The sequence below is a fragment of the Sapajus apella genome, unplaced genomic scaffold, assembly GCF_009761245.1.
Source record: "Sapajus apella isolate SASKATOON/1434 unplaced genomic scaffold, GSC_monkey_1.0 scaffold133, whole genome shotgun sequence".
Lineage (NCBI taxonomy): Eukaryota > Metazoa > Chordata > Mammalia > Primates > Cebidae > Sapajus > Sapajus apella.
Genome location: NW_022437073.1, coordinates 1,565,357 through 1,590,487, shown reverse-complemented (window position 1 = coordinate 1,590,487; position 25,131 = coordinate 1,565,357). Strand labels below are relative to the sequence as shown.

General features: G+C 37.5%; 2 long non-coding RNA genes across 4 annotated transcripts in view; one reads left to right on the top strand and one right to left on the bottom strand.

Moving 5' to 3' along the window:
• The window catches only part of LOC116539761, a 38,857-nt gene extending 14,076 nt beyond the window's left edge, over positions 1-24,781 (top strand). The window contains exon 3 of the long non-coding RNA XR_004264176.1: positions 24,099-24,781. This is a non-coding gene — a long non-coding RNA (uncharacterized LOC116539761). The remainder of the gene's footprint in view (positions 1-24,098) is intronic.
• Positions 11,233-16,785, bottom strand: LOC116539760. Of its 3 annotated transcripts, none has more exons than XR_004264174.1 (2): positions 14,375-16,785; positions 11,233-12,161 (listed from the first exon to the last, which is right to left on the bottom strand). It is a non-coding gene; the product is annotated as an uncharacterized LOC116539760 (long non-coding RNA). The 3 variants fall into 3 exon arrangements; XR_004264173.1 differs by having other exon boundaries at positions 14,763-16,775; XR_004264175.1 differs by having other exon boundaries at positions 11,233-12,020; positions 14,763-15,687.
• Positions 24,782-25,131: the final 350 nt, after the last annotated feature.

The following is a 25,131-nucleotide window of genomic DNA, read 5'->3' as shown; positions in this document are numbered from 1 at the left end:
TCCAAAGTGCTGAGATTACAGGTGTGAGCTACTGCATTGGCTTTCTAATGTTTTAAATAAGGTCTGCTTCTGAACTCTCCACCCATACAATCTAGGAGTGTACAACTCAGCAATACTGGTCTACTTGTAACTTGCAAATAGCGGGGTGTTGCTTTTGCCTATGTATGAAATGCCTTTTCCTATGTTAGGAAATTTCTACTTCAGTATGAATTCGCTAACTGGCTCAAAATCCACCTCCTGAACAAAACCCCTTACTTCTTCCATGCTGCTCCTAAATTACCCTTTTTACTATGACACCATTTACATGTCCAGGCTGTGTTCTAACCCCCTTGCCTTATATCTCCCCATTAGGCTGTGAGCTTCTTGAAGGCAGTTTTTCACCTTTTATATCTTGCGCATTTGGACACTCAATAAGTGTTTGTTGAGTTGATTTGGGTGAGAAGAAAATCACCAGATCTCTTTAGAAAGACACAGATGATGAATGGTTTAGGTAATCTGCAGTGGACTCAAGGAACACAGTACAAAGTTAATAAATTGGAAGCCAACTATTTATTATTTGCTACTTTTTCATTTTTAATTGAAATATACCACTTGAAGAGTTCCCCTCAATTAGTATATTACTCAGTGAATTATCCCAAAATGAATACTTGACCATTTACAAAGTCAAGAAGTAGAACATTGTTAGAAGCCCCTCCCATGCACACTTAAACATCCATTTTTGTATTTGCCTTTACCCCAGAAACCTTATCTGAGCCTTTCAAAGTTATTCTCTAAGAAATGAATACTTCTCCCACCCTGCTTTCTTTATGGTTTATCATGGTAATTGATTGCCAGCCACTGTCACTGACATGTACTTTCAAATCCTGCCATCTCTGTAAAGAAATACACACATTTAGCACTCCACTTCTATGTCTTTATGACTCTTGTTTCCACAGGGGCCCCACTTCTTTCTTTGTCTCCTTTTATTGTGTGTTCTTTACCCCATTATTCTTCCTCAGTGAAACACTTTACCCACTTCCTGTTAACTATCTGACCTCGCTTCTCGTTATAACTCCTCCACTATTGAATGCTTTTGAAAAACTCCGAAAGGAATTGAATTTTTGATGAGTATTTAAAATAAGATACCAACATGATTTCTTCATTCATTCAAACTGCAAAAATTAAGGGAAATTAAAATATGAAGAGGGGTCAATAACAGAGTAGAAAAGATGACACATTTAGAGAAGATGATTTACTTTTCTGGGTGACAGGCAGAAGAATATGGAGAAACTAAAACCACTGGCAACCTCAAAAGGGTTAATTTTAAGAGTTGTACTCAGGAGAGTTATGTCACAGTGATGGAAACAACCCTGCTACAGAAAGCTTCAAAAGTACAAGTAACTGAAAATGCTATTTATTAGTCAGTCTAGAAGGAAGAAAATTAATAATCACAAGAACTGAGTACTTCTCTGGAAATGTCTCATTTCTTTCTATGTCACTGTAAGTTAGCTTTCTCTTTTTTATTATTCTTAACGGTTCTTTCCATTTCTTGTCAGTCTCATGTCATTTGAAGAACTGACATTTGCTGAGATTCGTGAGTATAAGCTATTGAATGCAGGGAGTAAAAGTCTTCTCTCAAAGCTTAATGAGGGCTAGGCATAGCGCCTCATACATGTAATACCAGCACTTTGGGAGGCCAGGGCAGGAGGCTCAGTAAAGTCCAGGAGTTTGAGGCCAGCCTGGGCAACACAGGGAGACCCTGTCTGTACCAAAATAATAAAACATTAGCTGGGTGTGGTGGTGCAACTGTGGTCTTAGCTATTCAGGAGACTGAGGTGGGAGGATCACTTGAGCCCAGAAGGTCAAGGCTATGGTGAGCCCCAATCTTGCCACTGCATTGCAGCCTGGGGGAACAGAGTGAGACCATCTTAAAAAAAAAAAAATCTTAATGAGATGCCTCTAATTAAATTCTGAACTTAAAAAAAGTTCTGGTATATATGCTTCAGCTATCATATATAACAGCAATGCCCAACCTTTTTGGCACCAGGGACTGGTTTTGTAGAAGAAAATTTTTTCACAGACTCAGTTGGAGGGAGGGTTTCAGGATGAAACTGTTCCATCTCAAGTCATCAAGCATTAGATTCTCATAAGGAGTGCGCAACCTAGCTCCCTCACATGCGCAGTTCACAGTAGGCTTGCCGCTCCTACGAAAATCTAATGTCCCCCTAATCTGAGAGGCGGAGCTGAGGCAATAATGCTCACTCCCCCGCTGTTCACCTCCTGCTGTGCCGCCCGGTTCCTAACAGGCACTGGTACCCATCTGTGGCCTGGGGGTTGGAGACCCCTGCTCTAGACTGTATTATAAAAAGCCATTAAAAACCAGATAACTGAGAGAGATCTTTTCAGAAAGATTAAGTTTTCCCATTTCTGTTTTATTATTTAGAGGAAAGATTCAACTCAGAGAGACCTTATGCACAAATAACCAGTAATGTTATGAAGACTAAACTACATCATAAGAAAGTCTATAATACTATGCAGACATAAAAAGGAATATGATCATGTCCTTTGTGGGGACATGGATGGAGCTGGAAACTGTTATTCTCAGCAAACTAATGCAGGAACAGAAAACCAAACGCCGTGTGTTCTCACTTATAAGTGGAAGCTGAAGGATGGGAACACATAGACACATGGTGCAGGGGAGCAACACACACAGGGGCCTGGCAGGAGGTAAAAGTTGGTGGAGAACATCAGGAAGAGCAGCTAGTGGATGCTGGGCTTAATACCTAGTGGATGGATTGATGTGTGCAGCAAACCACCATGGCAGATGTTTACTTATGTAACAAATCTGCACATCCTGCACCTGTACCCTGGGACATAAATATTGATGAAAAAGAAGTCTATAATGTTTCTATGCTCTATGGTTAAGGAAGGCAAGTAAGACTCAAATCACAAGAATTAAATTGAAAGAATACAACATACACACCCATTTATCAAGTGAGCATCTACATATTATATGTTTAGAACTATGGTACAAGCTTTAGGGCTGGGGGCAGTGGCTCACGCCTGTAATCCAAGCACTCTGGGAGGCCAAGGTAGGCAGATCACCTGAGGTCAGGAGTTCGAAACCAGCCTGGCCAGCATGGCGAAACCCCATCTTTACTAAAAATACAAAAATTAGCCTGGTGTGGTGGTGTGTGCCTGTAGTTCCAGCTACTCAGGAGGCTGAGGCAGGAGAATCACTTGAACCCACGAGGCAGAGGCTGTAGTGAGCCGAGATCGTGCCACTGCATTCCAGCCTGGGTGACAGAGCGAGACTCTGTCTCAACAACAACAACAACAAAATTATGGTGCAAGCTTTAGGAATACAAAAGAGCTGTAATATACGTTTCTTGTCCCGAGAAACGAGCACTGATGTAAAAGATGCGTCTTCCCAAGTAACTATAGATAATAAAATCTTTAATTATGTAGCACAAGCAATAAATGCAAGTGTGGAACCCTATATATGTTAAATAGTTGGGTTATTTATTTTTGAAAATAATTTTGAAAACGGAACTGGGAATTCTTTTTCTCAAATGCTTCCAGAATTATCCTCCCAGCAAGAGAAGTTTTATAAAATAAAACTGCTACAAATATAAAATTCCATAGAAATTAAGCTTAAGAAAAAAAAACAAAACTGAAATACAAAGTTCTACACTGAATTCTGATTTTAAACAAAGAAACAGCAAACGAGCAAGCTCTGTTTCGTGGTATGACTAAAATGGAATAGCATTAGGAAAACTGCCTCAGGAAGTCAGAACACAATATAAATCAGTAAAACTTTCCATACCCTTCTAGTTGCAGGAAGTCTTAAAATATTACTCCATTCTGCCTGTGTGTGCAGCAAAGACAAGTTTCTAAAGCATTCAAAATGTTTTATAAGGTAGACATTAGATGCTTTATTAAAGTAACAACTTGTGTGTTAACCTTATTTTTAAATATTATTTCAAAGAAATAAGTCTCATCAAAATTGCGTGAAAGAAGAAAACTACACAAAAATTACCTAAAGGAAAGGGAATAAAAAGAAAACACGATCATTTCTGGACCTTCAGAATTAAGTTTCCATGCTCGTTGAAATGAAAATTACAAAATCAGAACTACATAGTAGATTTTACAAACATGCAGCTAGAAGTGTAAGGACTGGTAGACTTTAGGGGCCTATGACTGGAAAAACAGAGACAGCATTGAGCACAAAAGCTACCTTTGCCAAATACATTCTGGAGCTTACTTCTTGAACTAAACAAGAAGCCCAGAGATGTTTTGGGATAGGAGGCCAGATGGTTTGCAATGACTTACTTATTCTTACTAAAAATATATATATATACAATGTCTCTGATTAGTCCTCTAGGAGTAGTCTTATTTTCTACCTAATTACTAAGATTTTACCTTTGCATATTATTGTATACTTGAACATTAATAATAATTCTTAATTTTTTTCCATATAAATGTATTTATCTGCATGTGTGTATGTGTGCACACGTGTGTTTGTCTGTGCATATGTGTCTGTATGTTTTTATAAATAACCCCTAATAGAGTGTGGTAGCTTGTTTTTTGTTTTCAGGTTGCCTACCATCAATTTCTCTCCTCCCTGTATCTATCTATTGCTTGACAACCTTAAATCTGGGCTCATTTGTGACAGATTTGCCTATTAGAAAATAGCGGAGGTGATGCTACATGACTTCCAACACTTCCCACACCTTGAAGCTTCTACCTGAATCTCCTGGAATTCTTGCTCTTGAACTGCCATGCAGTTTGAAGCCCAAGCCACACTATGGCTATGTGGAGAGACAAAAGAGGGAGAAATCCCTGACCAGCCCCTAGGTATTCTAGCTATCCTAGCCTAGGAGCCAGGCATGTGAGTAAAGAAGCTTTCAGATAATTCTAGCATCATCTGTTGTATTTCTGCAACCATTTAAAGAACCCAAAACTGAGTAGTGCTCAGCTTCATCAACCCCCAGAGAAATGAAACGTAACAATAAACGACTGTTTTAAGCTACTAAGTTTTGGTGTGGTATGTTATACACATCAATAAATAACTGAAACATACAACAGACATCTGAAGAGATACCTAATATTCTTAAGTCATAATACTTACCAGAAAATTCATCACCACTCTGTCATTCCAGAAATGTAACCAAATTCTTACACTGATCATATATTTAGCTGAATAATATCACTTTACTCCACTTATTTCTTTGGGCATAAAAATATGTTTTTACATTTTGTTGAAATTTTTAAGGGCTATAAAATGATACAATAAAAGTAATGCATACATGTATGTGACACAAAAATTTATATTAACAGAAATGGTTGTACATTTTTAAAAATTGACTCGATGTTTTAGAGCAGTCTTAACAGCAAAATTAGTGGAAAGTGCAGGGTTCCCGTATTCTCCCAGCCCATGCGTGTACAACCTCCCCAGCACAACATCTGCTATTAACATCTCCCACTAGAGTACAATTGTTTCAACCAATAAATTACACAGACACATCATAGCCACTCAGTCTGCAGTTTACATTAGGGTTGACTCTTGATGTTGTACATTTTACAAGTTTTGGCAAATGTTTAATAATATGTACCTACCATTACAGTGTAATACTGACTAGTTTCACTGCCCTAAAAATTCTCTGTGCTCTACCTGTTCATCCTTTTCTCCCTGCAACCCCTGGCAGCTGTGATCTTTTCATTGCCTCTATGGCTTGCCTTTCCCACAATGTCATGTAGTTGGAATCATACAGTAATGCAGCCTTTTCAAACTGCTGCTTTTACTTAGTGGCATGCATTAGAGATTCCTCCATATCTTTTCACGGCTTGATTATTCATTTTGAAAAAATACTGTCACATTTTCTTATCCTTCACTCCTCTCTTAATCCTTTTAAATTTTATTTCTGTCCTCACCCCTCTATGGAACCCTATGCTCTTAAAGGTCACAAGACTTCTTACTCATAAAATCTAGAGCCTTTTTTGCAGCATTGAATATTGCTGCCCACTACTTCCTTAAATCCTTGTTTTTGTGAAACTGTTCTTTTGCTTCTCTTTAGCTCTCTCTGTTCCTTCCTTCCTTGTCACCTTCCTGCACATCTTCAAGAATAAGTATTTGCCAACAGAATGTCCTTGGCCTTCTCTCTACTACCCATTAGCATCTTGGCATCTCTTTCATGCCCACATTATCCTCTATCTGAAATATCTAAAAATTATGATAATCTCTCTTGCTTCTTACATTCAACCGGTTATCCAAATGCATCAATTCTCCCTTCATTACATTTAAAAACTGTCCCTTCTTTCCATTTCTTCTATTTCTTTCCTAGTAGGGAAACTCATTAGCTCTTGTTTAGATAATGACAATGGAGTCCTAGCCAATATATTTCTGTTTTAAGCCTACTTTCTTCTAGTCTATTTTATTCAGTCCTGCCAGATTAATTTTCCGGAACTGCCTTGCTGATTAATGACTACTTTTGCTATTTGAAGTATAAATGTATATTTATCATATTAATAGTATCAGTATGGAATAACTGACATTATACTGATGATAAGAAAGCTGCTGTTTTTATACATAAAACAATTATTAACTTGAAAATAGATAAAAATAGTGAAATACAGTTGACACTTCAATCCTTTGAATAACATGGGTGTTGGGTGTGCCGACTTCCAAATGGTCAATTACCCATATGTAACTTTTATCTTCCCCCCAAAATTGACTACTAGTAGCCTACTGTTGACCAGAAGCCTTACCAATGACAAAACAGTCAATTAACACATATTTTGTACATTACATATATTATATACGTATTATATACTGTATTCTTACAATAAAGTAAGCTAAAGTAAAATGTTATTATGAAAATCATAAGGAAGGAAAATATATTTACTATTCATTAAGTGGAAGTGGATAATAATAAAGGTCTTCATCCTCATTGTCTTCATGTTGAGTAAGTTGAAAGGGAGGAGGAAGGGAAGGGGTTGGTCTTGCTGTCTCAAGTATTTCATGACAGTAAATGATAAAATAGACTAGTAGCTACATATATATTTATATATTTATGCATTCATGACATACCTAACTTTTTCTATTTCTATGTTTTTCTTATTTATTTATTTATTTTTTGAAACGTGGTCTCATTCTGTCACCCAGGCTAGAGGACAGTGTTCGCAATCAAGGCTCACAGCAGCCTTGGCCTCAACCTTCCAGGCTCAAGTGATCCTCCCACTCCTGAGTAGCTGGAGCTTTAGGAGTGCCACTATGATTTACGAATTTTTACCTTTTTTTTTTTTGTAGTGATGGGGTACCACTATGTTGCTCAGCCTGGTCTCAAACTCCTAGGCTCAAATGATCCTTCCGCTAGCCTCCTGAAGTGCTGGGATTGTAAGTGTGAACCACCATGCCTGGCCCTAACTTTAAATTTTTAAAAGATATTCTACACTATTCAGTTTGTTCGCAAATTTTTTCAAATTGTAGCAAATCTTCAAAAAATTTTTCAATTTTTTTTTTTTTTATTGTACTTTAGGTTCTGGGTACACGTGCAGATCATGCAGGTTTGTTTCATAGGTACTTACATGGCAAGGTGATTTGCTGCCTCCATCCCCCCATCACCTATATCTGGCATTTTTCCCCATGTTATCCCTCCCCAACCTCCTTACCCCCCACTGTTCCTCCCTTAGCCCTCCCCAACAGAACCCAATGTGTAGTGCTCCCCCTCCTTGTGTCCTTGTGTTCTTATTGTTCAATACCCACCTATGAGTGAGAACATACAATGTTTGATTTTCTGTTCTTGTGTCAGTTTGCTGAGAATTACGGTTTCCAGATTTATCCATGTCCCTACAAAGGACACAAACTCATCGTTTTTTAGGGCTGCATAGTATTCCATGGTGTATATGTGCCACAATTTCCTTGTCCAGTCTATTGTTGATGGGCATTTGGGTTGGTTCCAGGTCTTTGCTATTGTAAACAGTGCCACAATGAACATACATGTGCATGTGTCTTTATAATAAGTTGATTTATAATCCTTTGGGTATATACCCAGTAATGGGATTGCTGGGTCAAATGGAATTTCTATTTCTAGGTCCTTGAGGAATTGCCACACTGTCTTCCACAGTGGTTGAACTAATTTACACTCCCACCAACAGTGGAAAAGTGTTCCTATTTCTCCACATCCTCTCCAGCATCTGTTGTTTCCAGATTTTTTAATGACCGCCATTCTAATTGGTGTGAGATGGTATCTCAATGTGGTTTTGATTTGCAATTCTCTAATAACCACTGGTGATGAGCATTTTTTCATATGCTTGTTGGCCTCATATATGTCTTCTTTTGAAAAGTGTCTGTTCATATCCTTCACCCACTTTTGAATGGTTTTATTTTTTTCTTGTAAATCTGTTTTAGTTTTTTGTAGATTCTGGATATTAGCCCGTTGTCAGATGGGTAGGTTGCAAAACCTTTTTCCCATTCTGTTGGTTGCTAGTTCACTCTAATGATTGATTCCTTTGCCGTAACTCTTGTTTTCTCAAAGTTTTAACATTTAAAAAATTAGAACAGAGGTCAGATGCAGTGGCTCATGTCTGTAATCCCAACACTTAGGGAGGCCAAGGCAGGTGGTTCACTTGAACTTAGGAGTTCAAGACCAGCCTGGGCAACATGGCAAAACCCCTTCTTTATGAAAAATACAAAAATTAGCCAAGTGTGGTGGTGCATGCTTGTAATCCCAGCTACTCAGGAGGCTGAGGCAGGAGGATTGTTGCAGCCTGAGAGTTTGAGGCTGTGGTGAGCTGTGATCATGCCACTGCACTCCAGCCTAGGTGACAGAGAGAGACTCTGTCTCAAAAAACAAACTAATTAAGAACAACAGAGGAAGACTAATAAATTCAAATATATTAAATAGGTAGAAAATGTTCATTTTCTTATTTCCTAGTTTGATATTTGTTGAGATATACTAGATACTAGGCAGATGGGAGGAATAAAGACTGCCTCCATAAAGCTCATCATCTAGTGGAGCATAACAGCTAGCAAGCCTCATTGGGCGGGACGTGGTGGCTCGCGCCTGTAATACCAGCACTTTGAGAGGCCAAGGCAGGCGAATCACAAGGTCAGGAGTTCGAGAACAGCCTGACCAACTTGTGAAACGCTGTCTCTACTAAATACAAAAATTGGCTGGGTGTGGTGACACATGGCTGTAACTCCAGCTACTCGGGCGACTGAGGCAGGAGAATCACTTGAACCAGGAGGCAGAGGTTGCAGTGAGCTGAGATCATGCCATTGCACTCCAGCCTGGGCTACAGAGGGAGACTCTGTCTCAAATAAAAAGCATTCACTGGGAATCCATCTGATACGTGACCAGCATATAAGAGAAATGCTGAGGTATTCATTAGAAAATAAAATCAAGGGAATCTGAACAAATCATCATTATATTGAACGTAAAAAATATGGTCAGGTCAGGTGCAGTGGCTCACGCCTGTAATCCCAGCACTTTGGGAGGCTGGGGGGCGCAGATTACTTGAGGCTGGCCAACATGATGAAACCCCGTCTCTACTAAAAATACAAAAAAAAAAAAAAAAAAAATTAGCCAGGCATGGTGGTGCACGCCTGTATTCCCAGCTACCTGGGAGACTGAGGCATGAGAATCACTTGAACCTGGGCAGCAGAGGTTGCAGTGAGTCGAGATCGCACCACTGCACTCCAGCCTGGGCAACAGAGCAAGACTCCATCTCAAAAAAAAAAAAAAATACATAAATAAAAAATATTTTTCAAAAATCCCAGAAACTTATAAACAGTTCACTTGCTATACCTCTATAACATTTAAAAAGCTTTGTAGCATCACTCAGTTTTCATACTACAATTTGGAAAAACAAAGCATCAGATATTCATTTCTCCTAGATGAGGAAAAGGGTACTTGAAATAAAAACTCCAAAAATGGTCATTTGAATGATGTTATGACTATGCAAACCAGCGGAGCTTGGCTAAAGATGAAAAATGCAAAGTCTGTTTTGTTTCTTGTTCTTTAATTCAAACTCTATTATGAGTGCAAGGATATGAGGAAGGCATCAAGTGTGCCTTTCCCACGGAACCTAATTCTGCTAGTGCTTCTCTATTGCATCCTGTCTCTAGAGAAGGTTTTGGCTTAACTGGATATTTCTTTCAGTGACAATTTTTTTAAAAATCTGCTCATACAGAACTTAATTTTCCTGACAAGGTTTAGATAAACCATTGATTGTGGATACATGGAAGGTATGTAGAAATTCTTTCACTGTGCACGCATGAGACTGCACTCCCTAAGATAATCTATATTTGAACATTTTACACTTCTGTAGGGTAGATTTTAAATATTAGAAAAATGAGGCTCAGAGAGGTGAAATGACTTGTCCACACAACCTTGTTCATAGGAGGCTGAGTCAAAACTAGTTTCTAGATTCCTAACTCCCTGCATGGTATGCTTTCATATTATAGTACCATATAAGTAGTAAATGCCACGTATTCATTTATTTATCCATTTAAACAAACATTTACTGGGTGTCTACCCAAAGCCATGCTCAGGCCCAGGGGATAGAGGAATGAACAAATAAACAAGAGTCCCTTTCCTTCTGGACTACATTTGAGTGGGGAAAACAGAAAATAAACAAGAAAGGCAAGCAAGTGTAAGTCAGATGGTGGTAATTACTATGAAGAAAAGTAAAGACAAGGCATTAGACAAAGGGAGACTGTAAGTTTAAATAAACTGATCAGGAAACCCTCATTGAGACAGTGGCATTTGAACTAAAATTTGAAAGAGATGAGGGGGCTGGTTGTGCATATCCATGTGAAGAGTATTCTGGAAAGGGAAATAAGTGCAAAAGCCCAAACGTGAGAGTGTGTCTAGCACGTTCACGGAAAAGCAAGAAGAGCAGTGTGGCTGGCAGAATGAACAAGGAGGAAAGCACTAGGAGGTGAGGCCAGACTGTGTAGGCCCCACCTGGTTTTACCCTAAGTGAGGTTTTGAGCAGAAGTGCAGCAGGGTCTCATTGGCTGCTATTTGAGAATAGTCTGGAAGTACAAGGTGAAAGCACTGAGACTGGTTAGGAGTTTCCAAGGATGATTAAAATGAAATGTAGAAGGACAGACTGCCCGAGGAGAAGAGGTTGATTAGTGGTTAAATCCTAGATAGATTTTGAAGGCTGATTAAACAAGATTTCTTGATGGTTTGGATATGGGTGTGAGAAAAGAAGACAGGGTCAAGGATAACTCCAAAGTGTCTTTTTTTTTTTTTAAACCTTTATATATATTTATTTATATGAGGTTTCTGTTGATGGAACACATAAGCATAGTTGAATAGATGTGTATATGCTTTGGAGAGTATGAATTAACATATAGATTACATTTATGAAAAAATCACTTTCAGGGAAGGAGGGCACCCTGGCTAAACTTGCCTATCTCTTGAACGACAGGTAACAGTTTAGTCAGGGTGAGATAAGTTGCTATAACAGAACCAAATCTTCAATGTTCAAACACAATAGAAGTTTATTTCTTGTTCATCTATAGACCAGGGTGGATGTTCTAGGTCAGTGAGCTTCTCTCTTCCACGTGGTGACTCAGGTCTGAGGCATTTTGCATCTTATGGCTGCCTCATCACCTAGGGCCTTATTGTCATCTGTATCCCCTAGCACAAGGCGAAAGAGAGCAAATGAAGGTGGTGCACTTTGTTTCTATTCATACTTAATTGATGAAAACTGGTCACATGGCCACACTTAGCTGTAGGTACAAGGCGCGGGGCTGAGAAACTGTATCCCCGGTTGGTAGCTGCATTGCAGCTACAACTCAAATTCCTGTGGAAGTCGGAACGCACAGTGTGAAGACAACTCCTGTGTCTGCTATAGGCAGCCATTCTCCAGAACAGGTAAACAAACAGGTTCCACCATTTTAGAGAGACGCAGCATGCATATTAAGGTGCTGGGTGTGCTCCTGGGGTCTTGTATCCCTTCTCCTCTGATTCTTCCCTTAGTATGGGCAGTCCATATGTCTAGCTCCGAAGTTTTTAGCTGACGAACTAAATGACAGAAAAACAGATTTTTAGGAAGATCAAGGTGTTCAGTTTTCCACATGCCAAGTTTGAGAAATTAAGACATTCAAGTAGAAATCCAGCAGGCAGTTGCATATACACATCTGGAACTCATAAGAGAGATGTGAACTGGAAATATATATTTGAGAAGTCAGTGGCATCTACATGATAGTAAATCTCCAAGATTAGTAAGGTCACCAGGAAGGGGTTATGGATAGAGAAGAGGCCGGAGGACAGAGCCCTGGAGCCCTCCAATGTTTAGAGATTAGGAAAACAAAAAAGAGCAGGCAATAGACTGTAAGATTAATTTTTCCAAAGACTGCTGAGTGCTCAACTCAGAAGAAAGCTGAGAACTGGCCACTGCATTTAGCAATGTGAATGTCACTGGTGACCTTGTCAAGTGTGGTACCAGTGGACTGGTGGGTTGCCTGACTGGAGTGGGCTTAGGAAGGAATGGTGGGGAGTGGAGTGGGAGATAGCAAATAGTCAAATAGCCAGTTTTTATGTATTTGCTATGAAATTTTGTATGTGGTTATTATAATCATATACAAAAAGTTTTAGTAATTAGATTAATCATATTAAAAAGTTTTAGTAATTATAACAATATAGGCCCTTTACACTATAGGCCCTTTACTATACACTTAATTCATTTGAATTATAGGCCCTTACACTATAGGCCGGCCCTTTACTGTACACCTAATTCATTTGAAAAAAATTCATTCTAACAAGATTTAGCTTACAAATGAGGAAACTGATGGTTAAAGAAGTGAAGTAACTTGCCCATGTGCCCATGTGTGGTAAGGGGTGGAGCTAGAATTTGAATTCAAGTCTGCTTGACTCTTAGCCCTCACCCTTGACTACTGCGCTCCTTTAAATATCACAATGAATAGCCACCCACATGAGATTGACTCTTTCCTGAGATTAAATACTACATTGGAAGAAATAATGCAGAAAGGCTAACAAAGATCCGCCCTCCTTATTGGTCAAGGTATTCTTAGTCTCTGGCAGGCATGATGGCCAAAACTAAACAGCATTGTTCATCGCTTCAGCTGTCAGCCAGCTCACAGCAGGTCACTGTCCATGAAGCCCTTTGCAATAAAAAAATGGTTTGATGAGCCAGTTTTATCAATGTTGCTAAATTCAAATAACAATTTCTATTGGTAAGAAATTCAGCTCCATCACCATTAATAAAATAGGAAAATCTAGGTCTGTCTACAAGTCCAGTAAGCCAAGCAGAAGGAAAGGGAGTGGATTTGTTTCTGACCTGGTCTTCTATTTGCATGAAAAGCCATCCTACACACCCTTCAGCAGAGAAGGGGTTTTATTAAACCAGGTGGGACAAATCTCATTAATAGCCTGTAGGCTCACTCCCCTTCCACACTGTCCATTTAATTTTGACTGGTATTTTAATTTACCCTCAGACTCAGCTATTGAGCTCTCCAACACCCTGGCTTGAGTTCAGTGGATAAGACAAAGGTAACATCCAACAGAATCGTGATAGAACTTCACGTGGTCATACGGCTTTCAGGATAAACACACGAGTAACAGAAAGCTTTGTTCTGAAAGCATGAGTCGTATAATTCCATTACAGCTTGGTCCAGTACTTACGAAAGAAAAGTACTAAACTATTAAATAAACTTCCGTTAAGAACTGCTGAAGAAAATTACAACTGCTGGTTTTCTATTGTGTGTGTGTGACATGATGAAAACAAAAAAAAACCACTGCAGTTTAGTATGATAATCTAGTATTAAGACAAGAAAACCAGAAAAGCTAATGTAATAGTTTTGTAATCTTACAAATTAGATAATGTATGCAAAATCATTTCAGAGTTCCGAAGGATTTACAAACATGAGCCAGTGTTACCAGGTAAACAAATTCAAGGGATATTATAGCTATATAACAGGATCTATTGACCACACACTTATAATTTTATGGAAATAAAAACCTACAGTAAAAATAGTTGCATTTGTACAGCATTTCTCATTCTTTTCAAAAAGTTATACATATATAAGAAAAAATTCAAATACTGTAATAGTTCCAGCTGTGCAAAGTATTCTTGACACATAGACCTTCAATTATTATCCTCAGAGGCACCCAGAGATTCTAGTTTTTAATATATTCATATGTTTTATGAGTTTTATGGCAATATATCTGTTCACATTTTTACCTATATCTTTAGAATAAAAATAATTGAGTATCACCTGATAGTTTTCCTTTATACTTTCACATTCTGTGGATTTTTGACATAGCAATTACACCTCATTCTGAAAAATAAATAACAATTTTTTTCTCTAAAGTAATTCAAACAATAAATACTTAAGCTTTCATCTTTAACAACTCACCTGTACAATTTACCAAGACAACATGCCTGACATTACTAGAGATCAGAACTTTAAGTCAGCATTCAGTCAGACAAATCATTAAATGTTTGCAGCTCAATTTTCTTCTAATCAAAACGTGGTGAGAAATTGGTACCGATTAACACTAGGCCTTTGATAGATCGTGATTTCCTAGTTTCATTGAACAGAAGCTGTGTTTGATTCCAAAGCTTGCCTTTGATTCCAAAGTCTTTCTTTTTTATGTAGTCCCTAAATATTTTATGAACCCAAAGAACATTTCAATACAAAACTGAAATACACAAGCTGGGGAAGAAGAAAAATGAAGCCCCTTTAGCCCTTGAATATGACGTTTCAACATGAGGCACAGAAACACATTGCATTATAGTTTTACCTTTCATTTCTTCACTGGTTGCCATTAATATGTTGCTCCAACTTACCTGGATACTTAGCACATGCAGATCTGGGTAGGATTTTTACCACACTTCTTTGCCAGATGGAAAACCTTTGAATGATTCAGGTTCTTTCTTCTGGCTAACAGGCAATATCAGCAGCCTTCGACAACACTGTTTCTTCTTTCACAATACTCTGGTAGCTTTTGAAGTCTTTTGACACAAAATTCAATCTGTTAGAGAAGGGAGCGGCATCCTGAAAAATAAGGTTTTGCCATATTTATAAGTTATCAGTTTTATAATTTATTATGAGAAAAGGCAAAATGCAACCATTATGATTGGTTAAAATAACCGATTACATTTAAGCATAGCTGAGGTACTTCAGGAAAATGTGCACAGAGCCCTCTGACATAAGACTTCCTTTCAATCCAGTGTCCCCACCATCCTCCTTTTCCTAAAACAATATGCTCACTGACACTTGTTTCCAAAATGGCTATTAAAAAATAGTTTTTTTCCAAACTTTTTACCATATAGGTATACAGTGAAAATTCAACCATCAATGTACATGATAAATATACACAGTAATTCAATGAGAAAAAAATTTCCCAAAATATACAAATAGGTTGTTCAGAGCCACACAGATGAAACAACAGACTAACTGAATTTTTTTTCCTTTTACTTTATTGTTTTTGGTCATGGAAAGACATAGGCAAAGCTTGGCTGAATATCAATCATTCATTCTCTGTAGATACACTTAACAATTCATTATGCACAAATTATTCTAGAATAAAAAAGCTTAAATTGGCATTAGAAATACTACTAGTGATAGCATTTTAACAAAAGAAAAGGATTTCTGGGATTCTGTAAAACTATATGGAAAAAGGGACAGCTAAAAGATATATAAGATATAGGATAAAAAGAAGATCATGGATTAAAACAAATATAAAACAAGAATTAAAATGACTATAAATCAAAAGAGAAATTACAAATGAAAGAGACTCATTATAAATGAAAAAGGACCTGAATTACGCCTGAATATCTAGTTCTTGATGGTCATATAAATAAAATCTCACACTTAAATGTGCTAATGAACTAAATAACTAATTGGCTTCTGCTGGTTCTGAACCAGAGGTGCACAGTGGTTGGAGAAAAGCTTGTCAGCACCGTTTCCTTTCTTTCACAGAGTACAGCTCATTGTTTTTCACTTCCAAAGGAGAAAAAAATCACCAGATTTGTAAGGGTTTTTTTTTCCTCGTCACCTCATCCCTAGACCCAGTTTCAGCTTTAATCCTTACCCTTCAAGGAATACAGCATTTCCATTCATTTCAAAGTATTGTATTGGTGCTGATAAAAATAGGGCCAAAATTTCGAAAAGAGATTAATTATGCTGAGAAATGTCCATTGTAAGTACTGCAAGAACACTGAACCAACAGCCAGTGTATACTGACGTTGTTTGCTGCTGTTTATAGGAAATTACATAAGCACAGTACTGGAACAGAAGGAAATAGCTTATATGGGTCATAGCTTTGCGGATAAAGGAAAATCATTCTATGTAAAATAAACTAAGGACTTTCCAAACAAAGGAAAGGTTAAGACATACAAATACATATGTTATGTTTCACACACACAAACAAACCAAGTAAATAAAAAGAACTCCTAAAACCTAATTAGAAAATAACATAAAAGCAGACTGTACCAATTACAGTGCACTATTACAGTGCACTATTCCTCTAAAAGGGAGATGATACGCCATATGCTATATCTGTGATGCCAAAGACAATTGTTCTAAGGATCTACCACTTTAAAAAACAAAAATAATTTTTAAAATAATTACATCAGCATATGGACTCTGGAAAATTTCTTGTACTGTGATAAGGTCAGATGGACATTTCCTGTTTCACATTTCTAGTACACGTTGTCTTTTAGACAATAATAGTGTGAAACAATAGTTTGGCATGAGTTCAATGCATACTAAGAAACGCCTGGCTCTGCATAGGCTAGCTGGTTTTCCCAACACCATTTATTAAATAGGGAATCCTTTCCCCACTGCTTGTTTTTGTCAGGTTTGTCAAAGATCAAATGGTTGTAGACGTGTGCTGTTATTTCTGAGGCCCCTGTTCTGTTTTATTAGTCTATATCTCTGTTTTGGTACCAGTACCACTGCTGTTTGGTTACTGAAGCCTTGTAGTATAGTTTGAAGTCATGTGGCATGATGGCTCCCGCTTTTTTTTTTTTTTTTTTGCTTAGGATTATCTTGGCTATATGGGCTTTTTTTTGGTTTCATATGCAATTTAAAGTAGTTTTTGCTAATTCTATGAAGAAAGTCAATGGTAGCTTGATGGGGATAGCATTGAATCTATAAATTACTTTGGGTGGTATGGCCATTTTCATAATATTGATTCTTCCTATCCATGAGCATGGAATGTTTTTCCATCTGTTTGTGTCCTCTCTTACAACCTTGAGCAGTGGTTTGTAGTTCTCCTTGAAAAGGTCCTTCACATCCCTTGTAAACTGTATTCCTAGGTATTTTATTCTCTTTGTAGCAATTGTGAATGGGAATTCACTTATGATTTGACTCTATTATTGGTGTCTAGAAATGCTTGTGGTTTTTCCACATTGATTTGTATCCTGAGACTTGGCTGAAGTTGCTTATCAGCTTAATGAGATTTTGGGCTGAGACGATGGGGTCTTCTAAATATACAATCATGTCATCTGCAAACAGAGACAATTTGACTTCCTCTCTTCCTATTTGAATACCCTGTATTTCTTTCTCTTGCCTGATTGCCCTGGCCAGAACTTCCAATACTACATTGAATAGGAGTGATGAGAGAGGGCATCCTTGTCTTGTGCCAGTTTTCAAAGGGAATGCTTCCAGCTTTTGCCCATTCCGTATGATATTGGCTGTGGGTTTGTCATAAATAGCTCTTATTACTTTGGGATAGGTTCCATCAATATGTAGTTTATTGAGAGTTTTTAGCATGAAGGGGTGTTGAATTTTATCAAAGGTCTTCTCTGAATCTACTCGAATAATCATGTGGTTTTTGTCTTTGGTTCTGTTTATGTGATGGATTACATTGATTTGCGTATGTTGAACCGGCCTTGCATCCCAGAGACGGAGCCAACATGATCATGCTGGATAGGCTTTTTGATGTGATGCTGGATTTGGTTTGCTAGTATTTTATTGAGGATTTTCACATTGATGTTCATCAGGGATATTGGCCTGAAATTTTCTTTTTTGTTGTTGTTGTGTCTTTGCCAGGTTTGAGTATCAGGATGATGCTGGTCCCATAAAATGAGTTGGGGAGGATTCCCTCTTTTTCTATTGTTTGGAATAGTTTCAGAAGGAATGGTACCAGCTCCCCTTTGTACCTCTGGTAGAACTTGGCTATGAATCCATCTGGACCCGGGCTCTTTTTGGTTGGTACGCTATTAATTGCTGCCTCAATTTCAGAATTTGTTATAGGTCTATTCAGGGATTTGACTTCTTCCTGAAAACTGGATCCCTCCCTTATACCTTAAACAAAAATTAACTTGAGATGGATTAAATACTTAAATGTAAGACCTAAAACCATAAACACCCTAGAAGAAAACCTAGGCAACACCACTCAGGACATAGGCATGGGCAAAGACTTCATGATTAAAACGCCAAAAGGGATGATAACAAAAGCCAAAATTGACGAATGGGATTTAGTTAAACTGAAGAGTTTCTGCACAGCAAAAGAAACTATCATCAGAATGAAGAGGTAACCTACAGAATGGGAGAAAATGTTTGCAATATATCCATCTAACAAAGGGCTAATATCCAGAATCTACAAGGAACTTAAACAAATTTACAAGAAACAAAAAGAACCCATCAAAAAGTGGGCAAAGAATATGAACAGACACTTCTCAAAAGAAGACATTTATGTGGCCAGCAAACATGAAAAAAGCTCATCATCACTGGTCATTAGAGAAACAGAAATCAAAACCACAATGAGATACCATCTCATACCAATTAAAATGGCAATTATTAAAAAGTCAGGAAACAACAGATGCTGGAGAGGATGTGGAAAAATAGGAATGCTTTTACACTGATGGTGGAGTGTAAATTAGTCCAACCATTGTGGAAGACAGTGTGGCAATTCCTCAAGGATCTAGAACCAGAAACATCATTTAACCTAGCAATCCCATTACTGGGTACATACCCAAAGGATTATAAATCATTCCACTATAAAGAGACATGCACATGTATGTTCATTGCACCACTGTTCAGGATAACAAAGACTTGGAACCATCCCAAATGCCCATCAGTGGTAGACCGGATAAAGAAAATGTGGCATATATACACCGTAGAATACTATGCAGTCATAAAAAAGATGAGTTCATATCCTTTGCAGGGACATGGATGAAGTCGGACACCATCATTCTCAGCAAAAGAACACAGGAACAGAAAAACAAACACTGTATGTTCTCACTCATAAGTGGGAGTTGAACAATCAGAACACATGGACACAGGGAGGGGAAAATCACACACCAGGGCCTGTCAGGAGGTGGTGTAGCGTTAGGAGAAATGCTTAATTTACATGACGGGGTGATGGATGCAGCAAACCACCATGGCACGTGTCTACCTATGTAACAAACCTGCACATTCTGCACATGTATTCCAGAACTTAAAGTATAATTCAACAAAACAAAACAACAAAAAAGAAATGCCTGGCTCTTGAAGGCTGGGGTGAGTCAGGCTTGAATGGCAAAGATCTCAATGACAACAAAAAAACAAAGATAGTGCCTGGGAGGTGGTGGCCCTAAAGAATAAGATTCAAGAAGTGGACATATCTCTGACATTAATCTTTAATGTCTCTTGATCATTGAAAAGCTCTTATGTTCAGTATTTACATTTACACAGATGGCATTTATGCTTGTATCTGAATAGCTTGGTATTTTGGCTTGTTGGTTTGCAAAGCAAATTGTGATATGGAAAAATAATGAGTTGGCGGTTCCTTAGATTGTTAACTAGGACTGGCCATTATTCCCACTATTGTGCCTCCTCTTCTGCCCTGAACAATCGGTTCAGACAAGTATGAGGGCTGCCTTGATCCTTACCAGACTTTGCAATCTGTAGGCAATCTTCATCCTAACCCTGGACCTCCCAGCTATTTGAACACCCTGAGGTAGATCCACTTGGTACTGGGTCCCTCATGAATTTGTTCCATCTTCCATCTTCTCTGATGCTAGGTTGGGACCCTCATTATATGCTGCTGGCATGGAAACAACCTGTGCTGGTATAAGAATATTTGAGTCAGTCGTTTTCAGTGCCAGGTCTCATCTCTAATCCTTGGCCATTCAGTTAGGGAAAACATGAAGATAGCATTGTGAAATAAGGTAAGGGATGCAGAGGGGTTTTCGTATTGGAACAAACACTTCAGAGAGTCCAGGGACAGACTTAGGAGGAGCCGAATCTGGATGAGAAGTTGCAGAGCAAAAGGAGTGACAACCGGGTGAAGGAATAGGAGACAGAGGATAACTGTCTTTCTTTCAGTGCCAGTGAATTATTACAAGGAATGAGAGAACTGAAAGTCATCCTTGCCCAATACTTCTCATTTGCTCTCTACAACCAATCAACCACCAAGTCCTCCTTATTTTTTATACCCTTGGAGTAAAAAGCACCTACTGGGTTTTGTTTTTCCAAAAAATAATAAAGTTTTGTTTACTTAAAAATTATACATATAGTGCATGATGTCTATTTTAAAATTCCAAAATGATATGGAAAAATACAGAGAAAAAGGAAAAGCTATCTCCAATTATACCATCCAAAAATAAACATGTTTTAATATTTTATTGAAAGTCTGCTAGATATTTCTACATATGCAGATACATGTTTTGTACACACACACAAATAATTTTACATAAAGTGAGCATGTTATACTTGGAGTTTGATAACCAGTTTTTACTTAATAATAGGTCATAGGCATTGTGATACACAGGCATCTTTCTATTTCAATATTATACATCTATGTAATCATTTTAAATTATTACCTAATATGCCAGTAGGAGGATCTATAATAATTTATTAACAAACCTTCCATTGAAGGAATTATTTTCTCAATTTTGATTGTTGTTAACAGTTCCAAGATAAATACTTTGTACATACATCTGCGCTATATTCTGTGACCTTCTTCACTAACATGATAATGAAGATTGTATTGTTATTTCCAGTTTTTTAAAATCTTTGGTCAGGTTTTAATATTTTGGAGGTCACACTTATTCTTGGATAAATTGCTGTGTTTATTTTTATATTAGGATGCTTTTTTATTGTTAAGAGCTCTTAATATATTCAGGATGCCAACCTTTCCCACCTTTCATATCATTCATGTCTTAGAAGTGTTTTCCTCCAGTTTGTCCCTTGCTTTTTAAAGTTAATTTTAGGATGTTTTGCAGAAGCAAAACCATTAGTGTTAACATAGGCAAATTTATCAATAATGCTTGTTTGGTTTAGCTCTACTGATTTAATCTCCAAACATTCCTCCTATCACCAACCTACATCAGATCTTCTATCACCTTTCATCCAGGTACCTATAACAGTCTAGATTGGTCTCCCTGCTCCCAGTCTCTGTCTTTTGGAATCTGCACTCCATGTAGCTGTCAGAATGTCCTATTTAAAATGAAAATTCTCGCCAGGCGATTCTTCAACATGTTTGTTCAGTGCTGTGTGTTCCAAGTTGGATATTCACACAGCCCATGCTATAGGAGGTGGCTCTTCATATAAAATAAAATAAAAATAAAATAAAAACTAATTTAACTAATACAATCTGTTTTAAAATTCCAAAATGACATGGAAAAGTACAGAGAAAACGGAAAAGCTGTCTCTAATTCTGCCATCCAGAAACCAGCATGTTTTAATATTTTATTGCAAGTCTGCTAGATATCTCTATATATGCAGATGCATGATTTGCACACACATGCAAAGCATTTCTTCCACAAAGAATGGAAAATATTCCTGGGGCATTACTTACTTGTAAAGAGTTTTGAAGAAAGAAAATACATTATTTTTATTTTAAGAAAAACACACATATATGGAGGAGGATTTATGATCCCTATGAATTTGCAAAATACACTGGAAGACTTCAAAGAAATATATGTATTTAGGTGAACATGTTCAAATGGCAATGGATATGGAGGATAAGGTTTTAAACCCCTTGACATGTGCAACAGAAAGTGCCTTGCATTCAACCTTCTCCATTGCCTTCTCCTCTTGATCACATAGGTTTCCCAGCATCCCTTTAAGGTAGGTGTGACCATGTGATTGAACTCTCACCCATAGAATATGGGAGAAATTAGCGTAATCATATAATTTATTGTCCAAACTGAGACACTGTTAAGAGCGAAAGAGGGCACTATTCATTGTTGTGTTGAGAATTCAGGTATAAACTGGGCCATATGATCACCAGGGGAAGAACTGATGTGCGCCACTCCATGGTGGACTCAGGCCTAACTCTTCTCTCTCTTCTCCACAATGTAGGCAGATGCAGAAGATCTAGCAGAAGACCCAGTGCCCCAGGTAGAGCCACAGTCTGGAAGGCTAGTGATAAATTGTCAGGGAGTGTGAAGTCCATTTCTGTTATTTCAAACCATTGTTCATTATAGCATCTTCGCCAGACTGGTACAACATGGAACACAGGCTTTCCACAGCACGGCCTCTCCCTAGCCCTCCAGCTTCTCCTTTCATCAATCTTGAGCTTGAACTTAAGCTCTAGCAAACTGAATGCTCAGACATTTTTAAATGCCTGTTTATATGTCAGTTTTTCTCTTAGTCAAGGAGCTTCTTCATGGTAAAACTTAATTACCTTTGCAGCACTTATTACCTGGCATATAACAGATTTCATAAATATCTATTGAATGAAGAAATGTCTAGCCAAATGAGGAGTAAATCTTTCAATAGATGTTATTTCATGCCTGGAACTAAAAATACCTGAACTATACACCTAATAGAAGATATTATATCTGCAGACAAATATTCAGATGCAAGATTTTAGAAAAATAAGTTACACATTTTAGTGGTCCTAAAATATGAATGCAAAAACATTCTTTCTCTTTGCCTTCAATGTTTCTTTATTTTCACCTCCTTCCCACCCCATTTGCAAGCACACAGACACACTTGCTCACTTCCTAGGGGAATATTTGACTTAATTAACAATAGAAGAATACGTTACAAAGACAATAAATAATTAAGATTTTAAGTTCAGATCCTAATGCTGTCCAATAATCCTTACATGAGGTGCTTTGGCTCAGCAGCAGGATTTACCTCTCCTGCCTCCCAAGATGATTAAGAGTTGATGTATAATTGACAACGATGCACACTAGAGCATGTTATCAACTCAAGAAAGGGGCTTTGCCTGCCTGATTTTCATTAACCTTAATAGTAGTTAAGCTGCACACACAAAGCATAATGTCCTCATGCTTTAAAAAAGGAGAGGCTTTCATCACCTAGATTATGAAATATTGATTAATTCATGTGTTCTCAGATATCCATCTAAAAATGGAATCATTCAATCTGTCATCCTTCTCCCTCATCCACATATAAAAACATAATGGCAGTTCTGAGGAGAACAAAAGGAATGATGAGAAGGTGGGAAATGAGGACAAAGGATAAGAGCAGAGAAAGAAACAGGCTGCAAATAAAACATGACAACTATGCCTACAGACAGACACACCACATCCACTCACAATCACATACACACAACACCCAGTCTACTAATTAATATAGCTTTGCTTTCATGCCAGATATTATGGGCACATTAATTAGAGAGAAATCTCATTCATCCATTTTTCAGTTCATTAATTATGCATCACTGCCAAATTTTTATTGGCCTGCTGAAAGACAATCTGTTCCAACAAAGATCTGATGCTGCACATTACACAACAGTTATGGGGCTTTCCTGCCTCTTTGGATGATATTTTGGATCTACTCAATTCCTATGTGACATGTATTTGTGTCCCCTACTGAGTATTCTGTGATTATGGAATATCCGTTAAGCTGACTACAATTGTTTCTTAGCTAATACTTCATTCATCTCTGTCACAGGCACATTAAGAATCCTATTCAGCTTGAAAATAAAGCAATGCAATATTCTGAATTTACTTAATGCCACTGAATTATATACTTAAAGATTGTTAAAATGTAAATTTTATATGATGTATATTTACCACAATAAAGAAAGAAGAAAAAAATTTTTAAAACGAAATAAGCATGTCTATAAACTTTTAGAAAAGTTAAATTTTATGCGAACTATAAAAGTGAAAAAAGAGTTTGAAAGTTCTTGAACAGTCTCAGACCTCAGAATGTATTTCTTTATATGCAGAAAGAATATTATAAAATGGACTTCAGAGCCCAGACAACCTTCAACGTGCTGCTTGCAGAGAGATCTGAGGAAGGAAAGGATGTGTGTGTGAATGGCCTCATCAACAAATATTAACTAAGCATTCAGAAGATTCTTAGCACTGCACTAATTAATTTGGAGCTACCTATATTTAATTTTATCTGTTCTCCTACCATACCATTCCTTATGTTCCTGGCTTATTTGTTTATCACTGCCTTGATGTCATAGCTCTCTCTGATGTCATAGCTCCTAACTATAAGTAAGGGTGAAAAGATTCACCAGATTTTGAGTAGTATGCATATAAAAAATTTTTTTTCACTGAATAAGTCTCACTTTTGAGGAGCCCTTCAGATCCATGAAGCACTTCATACTTAATACTTACTACACAGTAATAATGCAGTGTCACACTCTCAGTGGGCACACAGCAAATGTCAACTGACTCAATGACCTTTTCCCAACCCTTTGTATCAAGAGAGTCAGTATTAAATGTCATCAAATCCTATTTCCCAGTGAAAGTTGATTGAATATGCGGTTTAGAGGGGAATTTTTAACTTAATACCACGTAACTAAAATTACTTCAACAGTTGTTGTTTAGCATTGATTTGAGGCAAACTTCTGATCAATAAATTGAAACCTTTCAAAATGAAATTTGAAGAAAGAAAAATAGAAAAGATATAATAAAGCTTTTGCTAAATATTTTATTCCTTGTCTAATTTTTCACTATGTAAATACTGCTAATGGACATTTTTATAAAAATAAAAATAAACAATATCTTAAAGAAAGCATCATACCTTGTAAAATCCCTTTTGTCACTTTCCTTTAAGCATTCTTATTTTAAGTATTTAAAATTATCCAGATTTATTTAGTGAACAGGCTGAGTTATTTAAATTCTCTTCTTTGGGAGGTCTAGACAGGTGGATCACAAGGTCGGGAGTTCAAGACCAGCCTGACCAACATGGTGAAACTCCGTCTCTACTAAAAATACAAAAATTAGCCAGGCATGGTTGCTAATCCC